General features: G+C 42.8%; 1 protein-coding gene across 2 annotated transcripts in view; it reads right to left on the reverse strand.

Annotated features, from left to right (window-relative positions):
* Positions 1-3724, reverse strand: part of CRH (corticotropin releasing hormone) — a 310403-nt gene extending 306679 nt beyond the window's left edge. For both annotated transcript variants that reach the window (XM_042972728.1, XM_042972729.1), the window contains exons 1-2: positions 3472-3724; positions 3203-3302 (exon numbers count right to left, since the gene is read on the reverse strand). The gene's annotated coding sequence lies outside the window, so the exon portion shown is untranslated. The remainder of the gene's footprint in view (positions 1-3202; positions 3303-3471) is intronic.
* Positions 3725-26363: the final 22639 nt, after the last annotated feature.

The following is a 26363-nucleotide window of genomic DNA, read 5'->3' on the forward strand; positions in this document are numbered from 1 at the left end:
TATTTCATATGGTTCAACCTAATATATAATATTGTGCTTTCCCTCTCTTAATGGAAATGTTGTCATCAATCCCATCTTTAATATCAATAGACTTACAATGATAATGTGATAATGACAGCTCTCATTTGTTAAATGCCTACCATGCACGAGACGTGACACTGAGCACTTTACATACATCCTCCCTATCTTTCTAACAACTCTAAGTTAGATGGCCTTATCTATCTACTGGATGACAGTTTAAAGCAGTTACATGATTAGTCTGAAGGTGCCTGACCCATATGGGTATCAGGCATCAGTGCCTGTGCTTGTATCCCTTTACACAGAATAGTTCAGAACACAGAGAAGGATCATGGTTAGCAAACAATTTTCGTCTCAAATGCTAAACACAGATGATGGGCAGAGGCTGCCTAGAGTGCTGTGTGGGGAGGAGTCTGAGATGAAGGAGTGTGGTGGTCCATTAGAAATGCCTGCCTGTGGAGGGCATTCGTTGCACATGTCCTGAATATCTGTCATCTGTAGCGTCAACTCTACCCCCAAAAGGCTTGTTTTCTAATTCAGAAGCTTCAATTAATCCAACCCATTTAACAAAATCAGACACTCCATGATGAAATTTAAGTCCAAGACTGGGCTGGAAATTGTCAGGTCTTGGTACAATGAAGAATTTGGCTGCGTTACCAGTCTCAGACTCAACGGTTATTCATAGGCTACTGCTCTGTGGCCACATGTTGCCTTTTGCTGAGTTACCTGTTTCCATGTCTCCAGGTCAACTGTAAGGAGACATGGAAGAATAAAAGGCCTGGGCTTCTGGGCTTTCACCTTGCTGATCCCTGCCCTTCAGCCATTGTTTTAGACTCTCAGCACCCAATCCTCACGTTGGAACATGATTTGAATATTTGGGCATTGAGTTCTCTTTCAGTGAGGGCCTAGTCTCAATGGACTAATAGTCTTGCACAGTATAGATAATGGGGGGGGGGTGGTGATTTATGCTGGACCTATCAGAGTATCTATTCTACTATTTATTTTAACTTATTTAATTTATAGCTGATGTTCTCCATTTGTATGTGGCACCTGGAGATTTCTGTAGGATCTAACTTATAAGGAACTAACTTATTTTTAATTTAAATATTTCATGATTAAGTGTTTGCCTGGCATAAAACATCCTAACTGACCAGTTCAAATAAAAATAAAGTATGCTTTGTCTGTGACCTCAATAAACCACCACAAGAGTATGAGGCTCCCTCATAGACTGAGAAGCTTTCACCAAGGGAAAGAATTATGAATCTGGACCTCACTGCTCCTTTACCTAAATGAAAAGGATTGTGAGAAAGAATCCAGAGTGTTCTTTCCATCCTAAGGCAGTGTCTGGTTTTGATATTACAGGCCCTGCCCAACAGTCAACACTAGGGCCATTTCTGACAGGGCTTGGCCTGGCATGACCCATCCTCTCTGGGCTCACCCTCCTCCCTGATCTTGAGCCCTCAGTCCCACCACAAAGTCCAGGGGGGCCAGTGGCCATCCCAGCCTGCTGGTCTCTCTCTCCCCTGAGGCGAGGGAAGAAGAGCCTTTCTCCTCTGTGCCCACCTCACGTTCAGCCTCGCTGGAGACTGCCCCGTGACTCACGTTGCAGCCACTTGCAGGACGCTGGGGCCAGCTGCAGACTGCTGTCCAGGATGACGGAGCCCGGAGCCTTCCTGTGCCAGAGGCAACAGGGTTTCCAGGACATTTAGGGTAATAAAATCGCCTCTGTTAGGACCAAGTCCAGTCAAATATTTCAGTTCTTACTTGTGTGCTCTCTGGAAGTCCCCCCACCCCTCCCAACACTTGGGTTGCCTTCAGAGCAGGCAGATGGGCAGTGGGCAGGCAGAGCAGCAGCAGCCAGAGCCCAATTTTAAAAGGAATCATGTGATGTGTTGTCTCTGACTCTAAATTGGCAGAGACCTAGGGACAAGCAAGGAAAAACACACGAAGATAACTCGCCTAAGGATTCTAATTCTTAGGAATTGCATGTAGTTTTTAATATAAGAAATGTCAGCCTCTGTTGAGAGGCTGGTGGTGAATGCATTGCCAAAGTGCAGAGGAAGAAAAACTTCATTTTGCAGACAGGCCACGTGCCTAGAAACAAAGTTTTTTATTTGGGGGGTTTTTTGGTCACTTTGGACCTGACACAAGACTCACACCTATTAATATCCTTTGTTGGGAGGGAGCATGTAGTTTGGGGAAAGGCCATGTGCTATCAAGGGAGTGGCAGCAGAAGAAACCTCACATGGGACTCGTTCACTGACAGCACCCGTGTCAACCTGGTTCCTAGCCCCTAGTCAGGATCTGTGGGAAAACCAAGTAGATAGACTCATAGCATTTCACATCATAAGTCCTTCCCACACTCCTGGTGCTCCTAGAGACCTCATGAATCTCGAGTCCTGGGCAGAGCCACTGGAGCACAGGTTGTCATGAGGCTAAACTCTCCTCCCAGGGGGGCAAGCAGCCAGGCCTTTACCTGATACCCTAAGAAGCATATGTGCTTTTCCAGGAAGAATGGGGAGGGGAGGAGGAATCTGGACCCCATCTAGCACCTGAAATAGCAGGGCTGGGGGGTGGTACCTAGAATTCTGGGCAAGTGCTGATCAGCATTTCAGACTCCATCCACAGAGGAGCAAATTGAGTTTCCTAATCTTTGACAACCTAGGCCCCAGCAATTCTTCAAAGAGAGGCCCTACTCCAACATGAACCAGGTTTTTGCTCGCATCACAATCCACAGAGCTCAGGATTCTACGCAGCTTAGCAATTGCAGGGAGTGGGGGAGGGGGTGGGGGTGGGCATCAGGAGTTAATCAGCAGCCCCTGATGAACAAGACACAGCTATTTCTAAAATCAAATGCCACAGCTAATGCTCCAAATGTGATCACATTCTCTGGGTGACAATCTTCCCATATAGGGCAAGAAGCAAAGCCAACAATGTCTCCCATGTCTGCCCACCTCCACCCCCCTTCATCTTCCCAGCCAGCATCAAAACACACACACACACACACACACACACACACCTTGTCTTTCTGTTGTTTCCCCCCACAATCTGCTCCTTGACATCTGGGGTTAGAGCCCGTGTGGTGCCCTCTGCCAGCCCAGGGCTCCCATCTCCTCTGTCTCACAAAGAGCCTCCCATCTTGGATACCCCATGCTCTAAACTTACCCAACTGCCAGAAACTCACCAGCTGTGAGAGCTTGAGAAGCTGTTGAACCTCATGGATATCGTTTCCTCAGTCTTTGAAAAGAAAATGTAGTATCTTCCTCCAAATATCCTAGAAAAGACTAAACAAGACAATTGGCATTAATATACAATGGTGCCCCCAAGTATGGTGGTACAAGTGTGGAAATATCAGAGCGCTTCCCCACTAGCTGGCAACAGCCAATGCCCAGAGCTCCCCAAGGCGCCACACTTGCCCTGGTTGCCCAGCCCCCTCCTGGGATTCTTGCAGACCTTCCCCATGGATCAGCAGCTGAGGTGGTGCCTGGTGATACGGAGGGGGTGACAGAGGCTTCAACACCCACTCCGTGCTCTAGCCGCCGTTTGTTCTCGCTAGTTGTCTGCTCAGGCTATGCCAGTCGCTAAAAATTTATACTTTCTCTTGGAGACTAATAACCTTAAAAACAAAACTTCCGGTTCTTTAACCAGCAAAAATGCGTTTATTAAGGAATAGCAGAGAACTACAAACTGGGACACAGAAGCTATGCGAACACCACAAGCAAGTTTAGGGAACAAAGGTAACGAACGCTCTTTTATAGAAGGCGGCTGTTATAAACAGCAAGCCCATTGGAATAAACTGGGAGTTTGAAGTATAGTGGCTTCTCATTGGCTGAGTTATCACTGTCCCTCATTGGCTGGGCTGTTACCAAGGGGAGAAGAAAGCTTTCCTTCCTCCTGCTGTTGTAGTGAAGTGGTATCCACAAGCAAAATCCACCTTTTCCTATTGAATTTGCAATTGAAGAGAAGTGGAAGGGTGTGAGAGCCTCCCCTCCTGAACCTCCTGACTCCATTTTAGTGATGCTTTCTTTAATTCATTTTCACAAGACCATGGGTTTGAATATGCTTTTCTCGTAAGTTGAGGCATAAACTACATAATTGTAAGGTAAGCTGAGGTCTGGAGCAATAGCCCTTTAAACTGTAATCAATCATTTATGCCTTAGGAGAGTGAAGGAAGGGAGAAGAGGTTTTCTTAGGAACCTGGAGGTAAGGTGAAAGGAATGGGTAAAGTGCTGAGAAAGGAGTGAGCGTCTAGAAAGGGCCCCTCATGGGGGAGCAAATTCAGGCTACTTCCTCTACTTTGTCTATAGTCCTGCTTATCCCCCACCAGCATTTTAAATACCTTGGATCCAAAGTGCAGTGCTCCTCAGAAGCAAACTTCCTCCATCAAGAAGAAAAGAAATGGCCACCACAGGTGGTCCTGCAGTGTTTCATTTGCCAGTGCCCTGTATCCTGGACACACCTGGACAGGTAGAGTGGTAGGGATGAACACCAGACTTAAGACAGGAAGCCTGGTTCTTAAGACTCAACTCCACACTGACTTGCAGTGTGCCTGTGTGCATGGGTGTCTTGATCAAGCTGCCTGAGTTTCTTTGAGCCTCCATTGTTGCTCATCTGTGAAACATAGATTAAATTACCTGCCCGGTGGACCTCACAGGCTGATGAAAGACCAGAAGAGAGCTGGTGCATAAAAAGGCTTTATAAATTGTGAATTGTTCTTCTAACATATGGTGTTATGCTAATCCACTCCATTCAGAAAGAAAGAGAGCTGGGAGTGAGAAGTGACTCAGGAAGCTCAAGACAGGAATGAGGGCTGAAGAGCTAGTCAGCAACCTAAAATAGAATCATGTTCAGAGCCTGGGGCCAGACTGCCGGGCCAGGCCCACCAGCAGCTGGCAGCCAGGAGCTCCAGGCTGGCAGGGGCCCAGGCTACCTGCTCCCTCCACATGGCCTGTGGGGCCAGTGCTTGCAGCCTGGTGGCTGTGCCTCAGCCAGGTCAGTGCAGGCCAACGGCCATCGGCTCACAGGCAGGAAGTGAAGGGCAGTGACAACTCGGGTGACTTCACTGTGAATTCAAACGGCTTTCCCTCTCTAGATGTCCCCTTGCTGCCAAATGCTGCCCTGGCCTCTTGCCCATATTCCCTACCAGCGAAATTAGCCTGCAAATGAAACCTACAAAGTACATTGGCCCAGGGGACCACAGGCCCTGCCCACATGCTCCCGCTCCAGGAAGGAAGCTGGCCCCTGCCCATCCTGCCCCAACCATGTTCCAGCCCTTTTGTTCCAAGGCAGGTAACAGACACCTGTACCCACAGGACTAAAGACTGAAGACCCACTGAGGGATTGGGGTCTGGAGGCAAGCTGGCCTGCTTGGATGTAACTAGGCAGGGATTTGATGTTTCACAAACAAACACTGCTCCAAGGCATTCCTGCTGCTGGCTCAGGCCAAGGAAAGCAAGGTAATAACTCAAGGAACAGTGACCTCATCAGGAAAGCAGGCTCCCCAGTGTCTCACACACACCCCACATCCCCAAACAACCCAGGACACTGTTTGTCATGAAAAGTCCCAGAGAGGCCTACCCTGTAGAATGAGCAGGTGGCCAGTCTGGAAGCAGGCTGGGAGCAGGGAGGGAGCTTTCTTTTCCTACTGTCTGGAGAAACCACCATTCCAGGGCAGAGGGGTAGGGACTGGAGGCTGGGGCAGGGGGGTCATTTTCCACCTCAGGGTCCTCCCTCTTGCCACAACATAAAGAAACCAAAACAAAGCCAAAGCTATCTGTCATCTGGGCTCTCTAGGGCCCTGGCCAGGCTCTGAGCCATCATCATGCTGCCTTGGGCAAGCTTGGAGAGCGGGTGCTGTTGAGTGCATTCAGCCTGGCCCTGTCTCACTTCCCCCATCTGTTGCTACTTTGTTCTTCCTCAGGATGTGGCGAGAGGTGGAGATTAGGGGAAGAAGTAGGAAGTGGGCAAGAGAAGGAATGCCTGGATGCTCTGGCTGTTTACTCTCTATTCCTCCAGCGGGAGGAGAGGAAGGGCGGAAAGCCATCCTGGCTTCAGAAACTGGAGAAACTCACTTGCAGTTGCCCAGGGCTGTGTGCCAAGGTCTACCTGAAGCCACAGGCTAAACCTACATATCTCCCTAAGCCCTCCAGCGGGGCGTGGTAGACTTCATTACATTAAGATAAATACAGGTGTATTAATCAGAGCAAACACTTATTGGGTGTTTACCATGTTCCAGGCATTGGGCTAAGTGCTTAAAGTACCTCAGCTCCTGCAGTGCTGCAAACAGTGCTATAATGCAGTTCTTTCCTTTACTCCCTCCCTTTACAGAGGCTTAGAGAGTTCCCACAGCTGTGGGTGGCAGGCCTGGATATAAACCCAGGCAGCCTGACTCCAGAGCCCACTACATGCACATGTCCAGTCTGTTCAGTGCTCTAAAGGGCCTTTCTAGGGGCGAGTGCCATGTGCCCTGGCTCAGGAGCCTGACACACAAGCACCTGTCAGCTTGCCTTGAAGGGGCACCTGCTCAGTGGAGGCAAAATTCACTCAAATATTTCAGTTAAAGCCTGAGGTCTCTTTGAGTGTGTTGTATCAAACAATAATATAAATTATATATGTTATATAAAACATCTAATCTGTATAATTTATTTTTTAGATGCAAAGTAAAATATAAATCATGTATATATGTATATGTATACATATATATATATATATATATATATATATATATATATATATATATATATATTCATTCTTCCTCTTGCTCTTCCCTTCCTAAATAACTCAGTCCTAATGTAGTTTGGCCCCTTAGAGCAAGATAGGTATCCATGCAGGGTGAGGGGGCAGAGCCACAGTGAGAAGGCAGGCTGGATCCTTTTGAGGTAAAAGACACTACTGGGTCAGTTGGAGAAACTAGAGTGGGGTTTGCAGATGGCAGTCATGTATCCATGTGAGTTTCCTGATTGGATGAGTCTTTTGGGTTTTATACGGTAATGTCTTTGTGGGGGGGGGGGGGAAGATGCCAGAGACTTACTCTTTTAAAATGTTCTTCTTTACTATTTTTACCTTTTCGTTTACTTTTTTTTTTCCTTCAGCTAAGACAGCCAAAGAGATGATTTGTTGTACGTGGGTTACATTCAGCCACAAATGAAAATAGAATTAGTCCTGAGAGTCACAGGTTCAAGGTAAAGGACCAAAATGGACTCTTTTAGTATGAGGAAGGTGGATCTCTCAAAGGTGGATGGATGTCCTAGATGCATTGAATCAAGTTCTAGAAAGTAGGCATGCAGTCCAACAATTTGTCCCTCTGGCTTTCCTTATTTCTGCTGGCTTCCATGGGTGCACAAGCTAGCAATTTACTTAGACTTCTGCCCCATCTTTCTTCTTTTTCACTTCAGTCTGCACATTTGCTTCTTCCTCCATTTGGCTCTCATGGCACAGAGGTGTCCAAGAAGATGGTGCTAAGGCCAAGAGAACCCTTTTTCATTTATTTTTAAAACAAACTAGTAATGTATGCATATACTCTCACTGTGAAAAAAAAATCAAGCAATACAGAAGTTATTCATTAAAAAATAAAAGTATCATTCCTTCCCTTTCAATTATCAGTGCCTTTGTCAGAAGCTACCACTATTATCAAGGTGATATCTTCATAGAATACAAATATATAAGGGAGAGAAAGAATCTTCAAGTCCTAATCACAAGAAAAAAATGGAAACTATGTGAAGTGATGGATGTTAACCAAGCTTATCGTGGTGATCATCTTGCAATGTATGCATATATCAAATCATTGTGTTGTACACCTTAAACTGATACCACGTTATATGTCAATTATATCTCAATAAAACTGAAAAAAGTAAAATAGCCAAGTAAAAATAATAAAACATTTTTTAATTCTCACTACACACACACAAAAAAATACTGTTGTGAAACTTCCATTACATTGGTTGTTAAAGTCAAAAAAGGTTAATAAAATATAGTTTGCTTTTGAAAAAAAATATATAGCCAGTTGACTTTTACATGTTTCAGAGGAAAGCAGTTATTTGCACTGTAATGCAATGTGGTATGTGTGTAATGTGTGTAATGCAATGTAATGTTGGGATTGTTTCAGCATATCTTAAAAATTAACAAGAAAACACACACAAACCAAACATAAGCCTTGAAAGAAAATTTGCTCTTAGGTTGGAGACCCCCAGGGCGTATCTCCAAGGTCTTCTGCCATTAGAAGGACTAAAGTAAGGGTATTTGGGGAGTCTGGCCACACCCAAGCCAAACTGTCTAGAAATACCAGGTGCTCTGAGTGTCCCCAGGGAGTGGAGGTTTCCTTCCTGCTGGATCTATGCTCCCTGGGACACTTCATGCCCTCCAGCCTCCACTTGGGAGTTCCAGCAGAAAAGATGACCTAAACAGCAATGCCTGCAGGTTCTCCACTGCCCAGACACTCGCACCCCTGCCTCCACCCACCACTCCCGCAGCAAAAATGCCTGTAAGGTCTCATCACACTTTATTGATTGCAACAATCACCCTAAAGAAGAAGTGGTCATTGTACTCTGGGTTTCCTCTCCAAAGGCAGGAACTTTCCTGGAATTAGTTAATATTGATGGAGAAATGTCTTGGGAGGGAGGGAGGTATGAGAAAGTGCCAGGTCTAATGATGATGTCCCCAGCCTGGGACTGTCCAGGCTCCTAGAATGGTGTCCCTATCCAGTTTCTACACCATGAAGATCATGCCTACTTGCTCCTCTGCGTTCAGGGCAAAGGGCATGGATATTTTCCGCATTTCCAATAATCTGTTTCTGTCAGATAGTCTTTCATTTTAAGGACCAAGAGAAGGGTAGAAACTCCAGCCTTCCTGACCAGAACCACAGCTAATTTTCAGAGGAAGGAAATGCTGCCTGATGTTCCAGCCTGTTACTCAGCAGGTGAGCTGATTGCAAAAGACAGTTGTCCCAGTGTCCAGGGCAACAGCACAAACAGTGCAGGGGGTGTTCAGGTCAGTACTCCCTCACATAAAATTCCTACCTCATGTGTGCTGAGAGGGGGCAGAGCACAGAATAAAACAGGTACGCTTCTTGACGTGAGAACACTTCTCCAGTCTTGGAACACTTCTAGGCCCCTTACTTTGCCTAGAAATACAGTTAATAAGAAACCGTGGGCCCAATTCCCACCTAAGTCATTTATACAGGACCTTCAGAATGACAGCCCCTCCCTCACATGAAACTTGGATTTGTGACAGGGATTTACGAAGCACATCCTCCTCCACAATTTAATACTCTTTTGAAATGCAACCCCTGCCTTCCTATAAGACAATAAAAAGCAAATTTATCCTAAGGAAACACCAAATTTAATGGTGCCTATATAGGAATTACTGGGCAAGCAAGAGGAAGTTAGGAGATATGAGCTAGCAGAAGTGAGCTCAGGGAATCAGATGTGAGAATGTGGGAGGGCAGGTAGAAAGAAAAGACAAGGAGTTTAAAGAAGCTTAGAATCAGAAAGCAGGATGATTTCAGACAGGAGAAACTGACCATTCAGCAAACTATCCTGGACATGGAGAATACAAAAACGTAAAGATAGTCCTTGCTTGAAAAATGAAACAGTCTAGTGGAAGATACCGACATAAACCAATTCAAAAACCCCATGATCCTAGTCACAGTTGAGAATTTAGAGGCCAAGGAAAAATAAAGGAATAAGCATCTGACTGGGGGAGTCAGGGACATTCAAGCTGGGATGAAAGGAAAGGATGATACAAGTTTTGCCAAGAAAGGAAAAGGGCCTGAGGACCTTCCAAAGGTAAGTCAGTTACAAAGAACTTGAAGCAAAGGGCAAAGAAGTCAGTTCAGGGAGACCCCTCTTACTATGAGAGCAGATAGCATCCTGGGCAAGATGTCTGGACTCTTTGTTAAGGGCTTTGGAAAATGACACTACAGATCAGTCTAAACTAAAAAAGCATGGTGAGCAGGGGAAGTAAGGGAGAATGGTCTTAATTATACTTTGCATAAAATCTGAGGCTTTCACCTCAGATTACTTGCCTATAAAATAGAGATAATGGGGCGCCTGGTTGGCTCAGTCGGTTAAGCTTCCGACTTCAGCTCAGGTCACGATCTCACGGTCCGTGAGTCCGTGAGTTCGAGCCCCGCGTCGGGCTCTGGGCTGATGGCTCAGAGCCTGGAGCCTGCTTCCGATTCTGTGTCTCCCTCTCTCTCTGCCCCTCCCCCGTTCATGCTCTGTCTCTGTCTCAAAATAAATAAAACGTTAAAAAAAATTTTTTTTAAAAATAAAAATTAAAAAAAAATAAAATAGAGATAATAATATACGTGGTAAGGATACCCACTCCTCTAACATGTTTTGGGGGGAGTGATCACTAAATACTCTTTTTTTTTTTTTAAGTAGGAACCCAATAAATACTTGTTGAACTAAAAGTTAACTATATCAGTTTACCTAGAGGAAATCAAGACAATCCATCGCTTTCCTGGAAAATAGAATTCCTAAGAAAGTGGGGTTGGTACTATGCCCTCCAAAGGAGGGAATAAGAGCCTGCCTTGCCAACCATTCCTTTTAACACTCCTGCCTTGCCAGCCATGTGAGGGGAGCTACAGTAGAGGCATTGGTGGTGGCCCCACAGACCATGGGTTCCATGGGAACATGAGACAGATTACCCTGGAACTGCCAAGATCATTCCTGAATGGAGAGGTGGGAGGCTGAGAGGCATGGTGCTTGTAGCTGCAGTGACGGAGGCACTTGCCCAGAGTGTGCCACTTCATGGCACCCTGGCCCAGGAAAAAAATGTCACCCCATTGCTGGTTGTGCCTCTTAGTAGAAGAAACTCTGGGCAAAAGACATGGAACCAAACTTCAAGGGAATGATGCTGTTATGGGCTGAATTGTGTCCCCCCTAAAAAGTCACAGATTAGAGTCCCAATTCCCAGTACCTCAGAATGTGACCTTATTTGGGGATAGGGTCTTTACAGAGGTAATCAAGTTAAATGAGGCCATTAGGGTGGACCCTTCTTCAATACATGTCCTTGTAAGAAGGGGAATTTGGACACACTTGAAGGGAACAGAGTGCAAAGAGATGTGGAGGGAAGACTACCATCTACAAGCTAAAGAGAGAGGCCTGGAACAGAGACTTCCCTCACATCTCTCAGAAGGAATCAACCTTACAGATACTTTTATTTCAGACTTCTAACCTGCAGACTGTGAGACAATCAATTTCTGTTGCTGAAGCCGCCTAGCCTGTGGTACTTTCTACAGCAGGCCTAGCAAACTAACACAGGTGCCAGCCCTGCTCCATTCTCTACTGCGGCCCCCTTCAAGTGGTGCTCAAATTTCAACGATGCACAGATAGATTCCTTTTAAGGGTGGAGGGGGACATTCTCTTGCTCCATACCTATCCCATGACAATTTAAATTATGTTTTAATTATCTCTAAAGTAGTAAAAATAGTGGTGCCTGGGTGGCTCAGTCAGTTAAGCATCCAACTTCAGCTCTGGTCGTGATCTCACAGTTCATGAGTTCAAGCCCCACATCCAGCTTAGAGCCTAGAGCCTGCTTCTGATTCTGTGTCTCCCTCTCTCTCTGCCCCTCCCCCACTCATGCTCTGTTCTCTCTCTCTCTCTCAAAAGTGAAAAATAAAATTAATAAATTAATAAATAAATATTGGTAAAAATAGTTACAAACATAAAATCAAGCATACATTTATATTTTCTGCTCTTGTAGAATTAAAAAAAATCAAAACCAAATGTTCTCTGCATTAAGATTATCAATTGAAATAAAATCCCAGAATTTAAAAATTCTTGTGGCGATCTTGGTGGTGTCACTTTAAGGAAAACTACCCTGAAGAATTTATATGCTGGGAAGACTCTGTGTCACTATAAAGCAATGCCAGTGGGTGGACATGGATGAAAAGTCCCAGGAATCGTAGAATCAGATGGACAGCTGGATGGATTGTGCACTAAAGCTGGTATATCTCTAAGGAAACAACTTCTCTGTTCCCCTGCAGAGAATCTTCTAGATGTTAAGAAACTGATAGCTTCCTACAGCTCAGGGCCTGTAGTCAAATGTTGAAGCCCTGAGCAAGTAGGAGGCTATGGAGGAGATATTTGGGATGGAAGTAGGCAGGCTCCCCATGTGTGCTTGTCCCCCTCCATATTCACTGTGTCTGCTTTGTAGCAGATTCACAGGCTTGGTTTATTAGAATAATTAGATAAATAATTTTTAAAGTGCCCCACGTGTTAGGGGCTGAATTGTGTTCCCCTAAATTCATATGTTGAAGTTCCAACCCCCAGTACCTCAGAATGTAACCATATTTGGAGATAGGGTTTTTACATAGGTGATAAAGGTTAATTTAGGTCATAAGGGCGGGACCCTCATCCAATAGGACTTACGTCCTTATAAGAAGAGAGAGAGAGAGAGAGACAGGGGTGTACAAGCACAGAGGAAAGGCAATGTGAGGACACAATGAGAAGACAGACACCTGCAAGCCAAGGAGAGAGGCCTCAGGAGAAACGAAACCTGTTGACAACTTGATGTCAAACTTCTAGCCTGCAGAACTATGAGAAAACAAATTTCTATAGTTTAAGCCACCCAGTCTGTGGTGTTTTGTTATGGCGGCCCCAGCAAATTAATCCCCGTACCCCCAACCCTCGCATGCCACACGGATGATCTCTGCAAGCCAATATCCCCCAGCACACTATTTGTTCATGATATGGGTGGGTGTCCGACCACCCTGCAGAGAGCATCATGCTGGCTGCTTTGGGAGTTGTGGAAGTCAGGGTTGGATATTTGTGGAAATGTTTTATCTCCTCTACCGAACTGTAATTCCTGAGAAGCCAGGACTGTGTCTCACTCTCCTATGACCAAGAGCACACAGGGGTCTCCTATTCAGTATGTGCTGGATATATGAATGAAAAACAGAAACATATGAGATCTAACTTCATATTTAGAAACAAAGAATATACACCAAAACATTTATAGAGATGGCCTCTGAAAATGGGATTATGGATGATTTAACTTTTATTACTTTCACATCAGTGTTTTCTTTATCTCCTACAACAAATGTGTATTGTTATAATAACATAAAATAGGGAATGTTTTATTTTGCTTTGCTTGTGGTGTTTGAATATCAGAACTGTTGCTCACTGAGACTCTGACAACAGAATTTAAACTCATTCCCTTGCTGATTGCACCTAGAAGAAAAGAAGGACCCTCGAGAAGACCTGAGCCACAGGGACTTTTCCCTCGGTACCCCTGAGACAAGGGGATTTCACTTAGAATAAAATCCCCAAATTATCTGCCAGCCCTAAGTCCTGCTGTGTGAAGAGAAGATCCAATATCCAAGATCGGCTGAGAGGGAGCAGGCAATTTGACACCAGGGCCTGGGTGGTGCTTGCACTGGAGGCCACAGACCAGCTTTCTAGATATTCATGTTGGGTGGTCCAGGGAAATGAAGCCTGTGTCCATTCGTGGAGCTTCATAAGGACTTGGTCACCCTGTCTTCTACAGAACACGTCAAAGTTTTGCACAGACCACAGTTCACTCTTAGGCAAATTCAGCCTGTACTGTGTAACATAAATAGTCCAGAGACCCTCCAGCCAAAATGATCTCTTACTTTGTCCAACAAGAGGCCCTCAAATCCCCACCACCAGTAGCTGCCCATAGTCAGGCATCATCTACAAAAGGATTCAAGGCTAACAGCTTATTAATCCATTAGCACATAAGTGCTCAGCAAGGAGTCCCAAGGGATTGAGATGAAGGCATTACATGTTGTGATACAAGGAAGAAGTTGAGTAGTATCTATTACAGTTCTTCCCAAACATGAGCAATGCACAGACTCCTTTTAAAGGAAAAAAATCACTCGTATCCCCAGTACTGACTCAATTTAGTGTTATTCTGAGGCAACGTAAATATGTGCAAACATATAATTAGGTAGGAAAATAGACCTTAAAATATGGAAATGTATGTTGAATATGGAAAATGTAAATATTAACAAAATCCAAGCTATTCCATACTCTCATGTGACACATCGAACTGTTTTGCTGAAGCTAATTCATGACACACAACAGGAATGCAGTGCTGGTCACAGCAGCAAAGTTATGCTAGAGAAACTTGAGCGTGCAGGGCTCCTACCACTTTCTACTTGAATCACCACGAAGCCTCCATTGTACCAGCTGCTGTCCAAACTCTTGGCTCCAACACATCATTTACATATTCCATCTTCCTCCATTCTTTTTCTATTAGACAATTAAAGATATTCTTACCTACTTGACACTGATGCCATTATAACATCATCAACAAAAGCCTGACACTGAGAAGGGATGGTCATAACTTCAGTAACAAGACAATTACCCAGATCACCAAGGAGGTGTTAGATTATCACAAATGAAAGCACATATTTGAAAATTCTCACTGATGCCTCTGTTCGACCTCCAGTTTGAGAAACTTTTATTCATAAGGCACACTACTATCCAGAGAAAATAAATACAGGTGGAGAACAAGGTTGGAGGAAACTTTTAAAAGAAAGCAGCAAAAGACTATGATTAGGTGCCTAAAAAAGGCTGAAAAAAGAGCAGAAGGAACTGAAATAAATTGGGAGATGTAAATGAAGAGAGAAAAACAGAAGCTACCTGGTTTGATTCTTGAAGATGATCATGATTTTTGGTCTGGTTTTGGCTAGGGCTGCCTCTGGATTTCTCCTAATCATCTTGTTATAAAGTAGTAGTTAGAACATGTGGTTGAATCAGACACCTCTGAGACAAGATTTCAGTTCCATAATTTCCCACATAAACTCAGGAAGTAGCTTGGCTTCTCTAAATCTCGGCTTCTTTCTCTGCAAATAGGGATAATAATTTCACCCTCCTCAAAGGATTGTTTTGAGGATTAAATGAAATAATCCTTGTTTAAAAAAAAAATCACTAATAGGGCGCCTGAGTGGCTGAGCTCATTGGGCATCCGACTCTTGGTTTCAGCTCGGATCAGGATCTCACAGTTCATGGGTTCCAGCCCTACATGGGGCTCTGTGCTGACAGCATGGGGCCTTCTTGGGATTCTCTTTCTCCCACTCTCTTTGCCCCTCCCCATTTTGTGCTCTCTCTCTCTCTCTCTCTTTCAAAAGAAATAAACTGAAAAAAAATTTTTTGATCTTATATTTTAAAGTATTTTTCTTAATAAATACCTATTCATAAAATAAAATGTTATAAAAGACACTGAAGTTACTTATTAAAATTTATGTCAACAAACAACTACTATCAGTCATTATCTAAAAGATCTATCTAGGGGTGCCTGGGTAGCTCAGTTGGTTAAGCGTCCGACTTCAGCTCAGGTCATGATCTCGGCGGTCCGTGAGTTCAAGCCCCGCTTTGGGCTCTGGGGCCTGGAGCCTGCTTCCGATTCTGTGTCTCCCTCTCTCTCTGGGCCTCCCCCGTTCATGCTCTGTCTCTCTCTGTATCAAAAATAAATAAACGTTTGAAAAAAATTTTTATAAAAAATAAATAAATAAATAAATAAATAAATGAAAGATCTATGTAAACTTGTACCATTTTCCAATGATTGGCTCCTCACCTATCAATTCACTGGACCAGATCTCCTGAAAACCACATTTTAGAATTGTATGAAATTTTTTCTTAAAATTACTTCACTTTGTTAAATACATTTTAAATATTCAGCAGGAAGGAAAGATAAAACTTCTTCCACATGGTTTAAAGAATTGGTAATTGCTGGGTTACTTAAGCAATTGCAAGTGATTTGATGCAAAGCAACTCATACAGAAAAGAGAGATGCCAAAATTAGCAGAAACTTGATTTTCAAGGAAATAATTTTTGGTTAGAAAAAAATAGTCATTGGAACTAAGTCAAGAGATAGGCTCGTGTGTGTGTGTGTGTGTGTGTGTGTGTGTGTGTTCTCCTCCAGAAGAGGAAATATGAAGTAGTACTACATCTAAGAAAAGAGAATTTAAGGGCTTCCTTGAGATGAGCAAATTAGTTTCATCAAGAGTAGCATTAAGTGGTTGGAGGAAGCTAACCCCCAAGTGCAGTCATGAAGCAGGAAGGCCATCAATGCTTGTCAAGGAGAGCAACACAAAAACTAAAATCCATGTCACTAGCAAAGAGGTCATAGGCAGCCAATGGCCCAGGACTTACAGGCAATGAGAAAAATCATAGCTGGCTGACCATCTGATTTATCTCCCAAACCTACACACTCTTGAAAGTAAAAGTGAACATAAAAATAAATTAAAATTATATACACTTCGAAATATTTATTTTAATGGACAAATTGAATTTATTATATGAGTGGACCTATATAATAGTTATATTCTGAAGTAAAATTCTTTCTTTAAAATAAACAGCCAATGACCATGTATATTAAAGCAAACTAAGAAAAAAAATGTATTCATATGGATTATCTGAAGACTAAAAATAAAATCATTCTCAGTACATATTTGTGTAATCAGTTACTTAGTCATATCTTTCTCATTGAAAAAATTTGAAGTGTATTTTTTATTACAGTCTTGTAAGTTTTATTTGATGAAGTTGCCTGCAATTTTCTGCAAAGTTGTATTTTATGATTAACAAATTTTAAATTGTGTACATCTTCAATTGACTCCTCTATGAACAACAATATTTTTAGTTGGGAAAATACTCTCTACAGGTGCTCAAATACCTGGTAAACCGAGAACAAATTCTGCTAAATAGAAAGATTCACTGTTCTAATTTTCTCTACATTGAAATGTGTAATTTCTACATTGAAATGAATAATTCAGGCAAAATATTTTCATGGATATTATCATCTTTCCTAAGGTCAAAGTACATTTCTTTCACAAATATTTTAATAAATGTTGCAAAATTATAGGCCTTCTAGCTATCATTCCATTCCACTACAGAATCTAAATTCATCCAATTAAAAGTAGGGGTTTTGTCAAAAGACTGCACAAGTCAAAATTCTCCAAAGCATCAGCACAATTATAGATTTTTTAAATTAAAACTTCTACAACATTTAAGGCTTCAATGTTTAATTGTTAAATTTCTCCTTTGCCTTGTGAGGGTAAATTTCACTATTGTCCTATTTGCAACTTTGTTTTCAATAGCTGCAATTTGTTATAAATTTCCAATTCTGAAGTTTTTTGGTCCTTCATTGAATACTTTGATTAAACATTTAAAACTTATTTTAATCTAAATGCAAAGGACTCATTTACCAAAAAACATTTCTTCTGCTACTAAAGAAGCCACCACATTAATATCAATGGTTTCACTTTTTGAATACATACATGAAACTTGGAATTAAAAGTGACTGAAATTCATCTAGAAGAAATGGAATTTGATCTAATGAAAAGTCATGCTTCACTGAGTGATCCATAAATGTATCTTCTACAGCTATACCATCCTTCTGCCCAGTCTTAAAATTAAAAAAAAACTTTTGAAATAGATGCTGATGCATCCTCAGTGGACCTGTGTCTTCTGTTTTTCCTGTGGCCACTATGGCCTTCCATTGTGGACAATAAACGTTGACACTTTGTTCAAGTTACATGTTACATCAGTTACATGTTACAACGTGTTAAAAGTTACATCAGTTATCTTGAGACACATAAATTGGAGTGTCTAATTTTTCATAAAACATGAACTTTTCATTTTTTAGTTGACTATGGCAGAATGATTTATTGCAAAAGCAAAAAAGCATTCCAAGTGTATGAGATTTCCCATGCTGGTATAACATATTAACACAAACTTAGTGGCTTAAAACAAGACGAGTTTATTATCTTGCAGTTCCAGAGGTCAGAAGCCCAAACTCAGTCTCACTGGGCTAAAGTCAAAACATCAGTTAAACTGGTTCCTTCCACCTAATTAAAAAATGGGCAGAATACACTAACAGACAAATTTTCCAAAGAAGACATACAGATAGCTAACAGACACATGAAAAGATGCTCAACATCACTCATCATCAGGGAAATGCAAATCAAAACTACAATGAGATCTCACCTCACACCAGTCAGAATGGTTAAGACACAAGAAACAACAAATGTCGGTAAAGATGTAGAGAAAAAGGAACCTCATGGGAATGCACACTGGTGCAGCCAATGTGGAAAACAGTATGGAGGTTCCTCAAAAAATTAAAAATAAAACTGGTGTGCCTGGGTGGCTCAATCGGTTAAGCATCCAACTCTTGATCTCAGTGTAGGTCTTGAACTCAGGGTCATGAGTTCAAGCCCTGTTTTAGGCTCCACACTGAGTGTGAAACCTACTAAAACAAAAAAATTGAAAATAAAACTATCATATGACCCAGTAATTCCACTAATGGGTATTTACTCAAAGAAAGCAAAAACACTAATTCAAAAAGATATATGCATCCCCATATTTATTGCAACATTTTTTATAATAGCCAAATTATGGAAGCAACCCAAGTGTCCATTAATAGATAAATGAATGAAGAAGGTGTGTACACACACACACACACACACACACACCATGGAATATTACTGAGTCATAAAAGAATGAAATCTTAATGATATCTTTTACAACATTTACAACAACACAGATGAATCTAGAGAGTATAATGCTAAGTGAATTAAGTCAGAGAAAGACAAATACCATATGATTTCACTCCTATGTGGAATTTAAGAAACAAAACAAAATGAACAAAGGGGGAAGAAGCGACAAAAAAACATTCCTAACTATAGAAAACAAACTGATAGTTACCAGAGAGGAGGTGGGTGGGGGCATGGGTGAAACAGGTGATGGGGATTAAAGAGTACACTTATGATGAGCCCTGAGTAATGTATAGAATGCTGAATCACAGTAGTATACACCTGAAACCAATATAACACTGTATGTTAACTATACTGGAATTTTAAAAAATTAATGTTTTTAAAAAATTGGTTCCTTCTGGGAGCTTTGAGGGAGGATCATTTTCCTTGTGTTTTTCTATTTCTGGACTCCACTTGAATTCCTTGGCTCATGATCCCTTCCTCATCATTCCAACTTCTTTTTTGGTGGTAACATCAGTTACTGACTCTGAACTCCTGCCTCCCTCATATAAGGATCTTTGAGTACATCAGGCCCACCTGGATAATCCAGAATAATCTTCCCATATCAAGATCCTTATTTAGTCACATCTGCAAAATTCCTTTTGACATGTGAGGTGATATATTTACAGTTCCCAGCGTTTGGGACATCTTCAGGAGAAGGAGGGCATTACTCAGCCTACCACACTAAGCAATGTAAAAACTAAATGCAGATTCACACAGTACAATAAATGACACAGCCAATGTAGCAGGAACTTTCAGATACTCCCTATATGCTCTGAGTGGAACTTCTTAGCCTTTATTTCCTAAACATATCTCAAGTACACCTATATTAGCCTGTATTTCCCCATACTTCACTCTGGCCACATGGACTGTCAGCCTGGCACTTGGACCATACGGCATCCCACAGGCCAAAGCATGGGTCACAGCACAATTGATTCGCACACCAAGTCACCAAGAGTGATCAATAGCTGGTACAGCAGCAGCAACGACCACCACCTGGGGCAAGAGGGCGTTAATTATCCCTAGCTGCTGTTGTCCAAGCACACTTCATGTTCTCAGCAAGCATGCTGCACACTGTCCTTGAAAACAAGCTGCTGGTTATGCTGCATCTGGAAAACTGGAAGAAAAGTGACCGGTGTGCCTTGCTGTCTTTCACATTTAACCACGTGTTGAAGGAAGAACTCTGGCTGCTGTGCTGTATCTCACACACTGCTTGCCAAGGCCAGACGCCACGGTAGAGGCTACCAAAACCATCCCTTCTTCTCTTGAAACCAGCAATATTAATACCTCCTTTTTAAAAAGGAAAATCTGGAGGCACCTGGGTGGCTCAAGTTGGTTAAGCGTCCAACTTCGGCTCAGGTCATGGTCTGATGGTTTGTGAGTTCGAGCCCTGCATCAGGCTCTGTGCTGACAGCTCAGAGCCTGGAGCCTGCTTCAGATTCTGTGTCTCCCTCGCTCTCTGCCCCTCCCCTGCTCACATTCTCTCTCTGTGTCTCTTGTCTCCCTCAAAAATAAACATATTAAAAATAAATAAGTAAATAAAGTAAAAAGGGAAATCTGAGACAAAGGCTAATCCGGACAGGATGCCAGAAAAAGAGGTATCATAAAGACTGTTCCAAGTAAACCGGGACCTATGATTTTGCTCTAAAAAGTGAAAGAAAATTTAATATTTCCTTTAAATTTTTTCAATGTTTATTTTTGAGACAGTAAGAGCAAGAGCGGGGGAGGGGAGAGAGAGACAGAATGTGAAGCAGGCTCCAGGCTCTGTCAGCACACAGCCCGACATGCGGCTTGAACCCACAACCATGAGATCATGACCTGAGCTGTAAGTCTAGCACTTAACCAACTGAGCCACTCAGGTGCCTCTAATAGTTCCTTTAAATTAGGAAAAAAGAAAAGCAAGCCAAGATTTACCTAAGTAGCTACTGGTAATTAATAATCAAGGTTAACGACAATGGAATTTAACCTGTATTTTAACTTTAGATTCTGGATGTCTTTATGAGAATAAATTCATAATAGCTTATTTTACAAAGAAGATACACATTTTCAAGGAAAACGTTAAGAGAATGGACTGTAGGATCCTCTATGATTTCTTAGTTATTCACGAACCAATCAAACCAGGGCAGCTATCCAAATACCAATAACTACCCGGAAAACCAGCCAGGCAATCAAAATCTAGTAAGTGATAACAAATAGTAACTCCCCTCAGGCCCAAACTGACCCTCACTGTGTTTATATCTCATACCTGCTTTTGCATGGAGCCCTCATGATCACACATTCCCTTTCTCCAGACTCTGCCTGCTAGGCTTCCTTGGCCAGGTTCTCCCCCAGGTTCTCCTCATCTCCTTAGGTTCTCTTCCTTGGTTTCCTGGCTAGTTTCTCCTCTTCCGCCCGCATGCTGTAACTGTAGGTCCCCGGACACTGAGGCCTCAGCCCTTTGCTCCTCCTGCTTTACCATCACCCTCTTGGAGCATTACCTACAATCCATGTAACTAAAGATCCATATCCTTTCCTGATACCAAACTCCAGACCCCCCCAGTTCTTACACTTTTTTTTTTTCAAGTCTGGCTCCAGATCTCACTATTTTCTTTCTGTGAATTCTAATACATCACACGATCTGAAATAGATATAGATATAGATATATAGATATATATAGATATATATATAGATATATATCCTATGCTCTTCCCTGCACATTTCAGCCAGAGTAAAATCTCTTCAAGTAGAGGTAAGGGTTTTCATTCATTCAACAAACATTTATTGAGCGTCTACTATATGCACATACTGTTTTAGATACATAAACAGACAAAACAAAGATCCTTGACTTCGTGGAACTAATATTTTAGTGGTGTGGGGTGCAGAGATGCGGGACCATGGAGGAACAATGAACAATAAACTAATAGCTAAGTAAATTGGATATAGCATATTAGTAAGTAGTAAATGCTCAATGGCTGCATGTGGCTCATAACTATCATATGGGACAGTACGGATCTCATGTCTAATTCCCTGGATTTCATTTAATTTAATCTGGGGGAAATGTCAGAAACAAATCAAGCGGCGATGTTAGCAGTCATTTTCTCAAATGCAAAGCAGCCCGCTGCATCCCCATTTTTATACCACGATGCAGGTGGTGGGAGTAAACTGGGGTTGTTGCTTTGTCTGTTGCTCCAGTTACACAAAGAGCAAACAACAGAGTAACTATATTGGCAAAATCAGGTGCACAGGCAGCTCCATCAGGTGTCCCAGGGCTGACACCCTCAGGGTTCAGTCATCAGAGGACCCCTTTTCTCACTATTAAAAAAATGCAAGAAAACAAATTGTCTCACAGGCTTTGAAGAGCAATTACAAAGGAGATGTTCCAAAAACATTTGGGAGATGATATCACCAGAATCAACGGACTGCTGGCCAAGGTTTTGGAGAGAATAACCCACATTAGAATGTACAGCTTTCATATGATCGTCGTATTACCATCTGATCAGAGGCAGAAGCAGACTATTTGCATACAGATTTTGTGACGCAGCTATTTTGACGGGACAACTATTTGACAAAGCTGCATCAAAACCACCCCATCAACCAACCCCATGGGCACACTTGACACTTGCTCTGTCCCTGTCGCCATCATTTATGGAGGATTTTTGCTTACTCTATTACTTTCTGATCTGTATTAGTCTTTTATTTCTTTTTAATGAAAAATTATATACAACATGCAACATTTATATTAAAAATGTAGGCAGTTTAGGGGCGCCTGGGTGGCTCAGTCGGTTGAGCGTCCGACTTCGGCTCAGGTCATGATCTCGCGGTCCGTGAGTTCGAGCCCCGCGTCGGGCTCTGTGCTGACCGCTCAGAGCCTGGAGCCTGTTTCCGATTCTGTGTCCCCCTCTCTCTGCCCCTCCCCTGTTCATGCTCTGTCTCTCCCTGTCTCAAAAATAAATAAAACGTTAAAAAAAATTTTTTTTTTAAATGTAGGCAGTTTATATTTATATGTGCTTGTTATGGAATATTTTTAATTTTTTTTAAGTTTATTTATTTATTTTGAGAGAGACAGAGACAGCACAAGTTGGAGAGAGACAGAGAGGGAGACAGAGAATCCCAAGCAGGCTCCACACTGTCAGCACGGAGCCCAATGTGGGGCTCAAATGAACACACGAAACTGTGAGATCATAACCTGAGCCAAAACCGAGTCAGACACTTAACCGTTTAAGGCACCCAGGTTCCCCTGGAAGGACATTTTTTGAAAGACAATGATCCATTACCTCTAGGGCAGGATGTAGGTTACAGGGGACCAAGAATGGGGAGAACATCACTCCTCACAACATATATTTTTGAACTCTGTTTTTTTACTATATGCATCTCTTACTTATTTTTTTAAAAACCTTTTTCTAAATTTATTTTTTAGCAGCTTTAGTTTCACAGGAAAAAAAATAGGCAGAAAGTACAGAATTTCCACGTACTCCCTCACCCCTTCACACCCTATTATGAATACTTTGCATCAGTATGGTACATTCCTTCCAATTGATATGCCAATATTTATAAATTATGAAAGTCTACAGTTTACATTAGGGTTCCCTTGATGTTGTACATGTGGCTACTATAGGCCCAGCACCTGTTCTCACAAATAGGTGCTATGAGGTAGCCCTCCCTGCAATCTCATTTTCTAAATGAGGACACACAGGCTCAGGGAGGTTCAGGAACTTGCCGGACCCTAAGTGTGTCTGTGTGTGGCCTCAATCCTAGACTGGCCCATTACCCACAGCTGTAGTGTATCTGAAAGAACTACACAAGAAGCATGAAACCATTTGTCTTTAAATTTAACAGGAAAAGAAAAAGAAAAAATTTCTTGAAAATGTTTTCAAATGATGGCTACATGACCATGAGCAACAATAACCCCTCTTGAAAGGGGAAATAATTTGGCTACTTGTGGTTAAGAAATATTGCCCCACCCTCAATGTCATACCTACCAAGTCAGTGAGCTCCCTACTTACTGTGCCCTCAGGTTGAGTCACATGAATGTACCAGGGATGGAAAAGAGGGGAAATTCCACTCAACGTTGGAAGTCCTGGTTCAGGAATGAGTGACTCAGATGCCACCGACAGACTCCCTGCCCAACCAATCAGCCTTTTTAAGGAGGCACATGCTTTCAGTGCATGCTTAATGGGATTTAGGTCCCTTAGAGCCCCAATTTTTAGCATATGGCTAAATTCTGGGCCCCAAATCTGCAGACAAAAATCTTCAGAAAGTTTTCAGTGATTTAGTTTCCCTTGTTGACTTCATGTCTTCAATAGCCATGAGTGAAGTGCCCACAGACTGAAGACACAGAAGAGAAGACACAGAAGAGAAGGCAGGTGGGACAGAGGTAGAGCTCTGGCAATAACATAATGGGATGAACATGAAACAGATGAGGAGCAAAGAGACAGGGGCCCCGAGGAGGACTTGCTAGTTTTTTCTGGGGCTTCTGTCTTCAGGGAGATTTCTTTTGATATATACCATAGCTATAATAAAATGAAATCCACCAAATGTGCCTTGAGAACAGCACAAAGAAGATATTATGGGGATTCAAAATGAGCAAAGTGGTTTGAGAAACTTAGTTACTATGCACAATTTGAAAATTATGTGTAGATCCTTGCTTCTAGAGGTGTGGGCCACACAGCTGGAGCATAGGTATCACCCGGGAGCTTGTAAGAAATCCAGAATTGCAGACTCTACCCAGGATCTGCATTTTACTAAAACCCTCTGGTGGTGTGGATGTGCAGTCAAGCTTGAGAAGTACTGGTTTCGAGCCCATACAGCTCTAAAGCTTGTTTTAAATATGTTTTATTTTTAAGGTAAACAATACGCAGAACTAAACTCTCTGTATTGTGAGATTAGCCTAACCACAACACCATCTTTCAAAATTAGTCCTTCTTTTCCCTTAAGTGCATCTTGTATTTCCAATTCTTCCTTTATTCAGTCTGAGAGGGATGCAGGTGTGTGAGGCCCAAAAAAGAAAAGAGAAGGAGAAAAAAATAGATCCTGTCTGGGAGGCAGACAGGGCTGGCAAGCTACCAGCAGATTCAGTTCTAGAAAAGAAAGCCTTTGTGCTTTGAGGTGGTCTGAGGCCATTTGTTCTTCGATCCCTGTCTCACCTGGCCTGGCAGCTGTCCTGCTGTACTGCCACATCAGCACCAATGTGTGCATTTTTATGCTGGTTTCATCTCATATGTGGATCCAGAAACATTTGCAGGGGATACCTATTAAGTACCTGTAAGTACCTAACATGAGCTAAATGCTGTCAGGTACATAAAGGAGTGGTCAAAGATGTGTAGAAATAATTCTAAGAATAGGTAGAAAGCAAGTAGTATCTCTCAAAAGAGAGAGAGAGAGAGAGACGATGGATGTTCAGATAAGGGAGAGAAAATTCCTGGCTCAGGAAATCCTGGAAGGCTTTGTGAAGAAGTCAGAAGACCCATCTGGGCCTTAAATGATGGTTAGGATTTCAAGAGGTAGACATAGAATTAGAGCACTTTAGAAAGAACAGCTAGCCCAGAAGAAGTATGGGGGCGGGAAAATGAAGCGTTTCTCTGAGGAGATGAGAGAAGCCGACTGAGGAGTGTGAGGGAGCAAGCCAAGAAGCAAGGCCAGGAGTTCAGGCATAGTCCTAAATGCCCAAATGTGACAGCAGGAAGTCACTGAAGATTTCTGAGTAGAGCATTGACATGACCATATCTGTGCTTTGGAGTTTTTATACGCCAGGCATTCTTTGCAGGTGAGGGAGTGAGTAGGAAAGGATAACAATTTATGAGACTTCTACTGCTTCCTGCAACTCCCAGTGGAAGACATAGATATTATCCCCTTCCTTCATGGTCGTCCATCCCCACACTCCCCCCACTTCCTTACGACCATGCAGTCAATACCTGCTCAGCATCTCGAAGTTAACAGGGGCTGGAGTGGAGTCCAGCACCCCTCCCCCCACCCCAAGGCCATGCCTGAGGGCTGGGAAGTGGCACGAGCCCTGTTCCCAGGGAGATGACCACAGAACACAGGTGTGTTATGACGGTAAATATTAAAGCCTCCGATTTATCACAGCCTGGGGTTGTGATGACTACCACTGGGCATGTTCATCATCAGAAATGAGAAGATGATCAGATAAGAAACCCCACTTGACAACAATCTCCTTTCACCTGTACTTGTTTCTGTTTGTTCTGTTTCTGGGTATGTGCTGTTCTGAGAAGAACATCCAGGCCCTTTTCTGGTGAACTTGATTCCCCTGAACCAGCTGTTTCTTCTTTCTCACATCACAGGACTTGGGAACTGGATAGGACTGCAGAACCATTTTGCCAATTCCATCATGTGTTGGAGAGGCTGGGCGACTTACCCAACTACTATCAGCCAGGCGAGAACAGGACCTTTTAAAAATATACAAAACGTACGGGTGCCTGGGTGGCTCAGTAGGTAGAATGTCCTCTTGGTTTCAGCTCATGTCATGATCTCACAGTTCGTGGGTTCAAGCCCCACATGGGGCTCCACGTTGCCAGTGCAGAGCCTGCTTGGGATTCTCTCTCTCTCTCTCTCTCTCTCTCTCTCTCTCTCTCCCTCCTTCTCTCTCTGCCTGTCCCCTGCTTGTGCCCCCTCTCTTTCTCTCAAAATAAATAAACTTTAAAAAATGTTTTAAAAAAATAAACAAAATGTAAAACCTGGAGGAGGGCCCCTAGCACCCCCCCCCACACACACACACACTTGGAACGGAAGTGGGGAGGCTTCCCCATCATCCACGTCCACAAGTCTGTTGGGTGGGTGCCCAGGAGGCCCAGCTCCAGCCTCAGTGTGGGCTGCAGGCCAGTGGGAAGGCTCCTTTACACCAGGTGCC

This window comes from Panthera tigris, chromosome F2 (assembly GCF_018350195.1).
Source record: "Panthera tigris isolate Pti1 chromosome F2, P.tigris_Pti1_mat1.1, whole genome shotgun sequence".
NCBI lineage: Eukaryota > Metazoa > Chordata > Mammalia > Carnivora > Felidae > Panthera > Panthera tigris.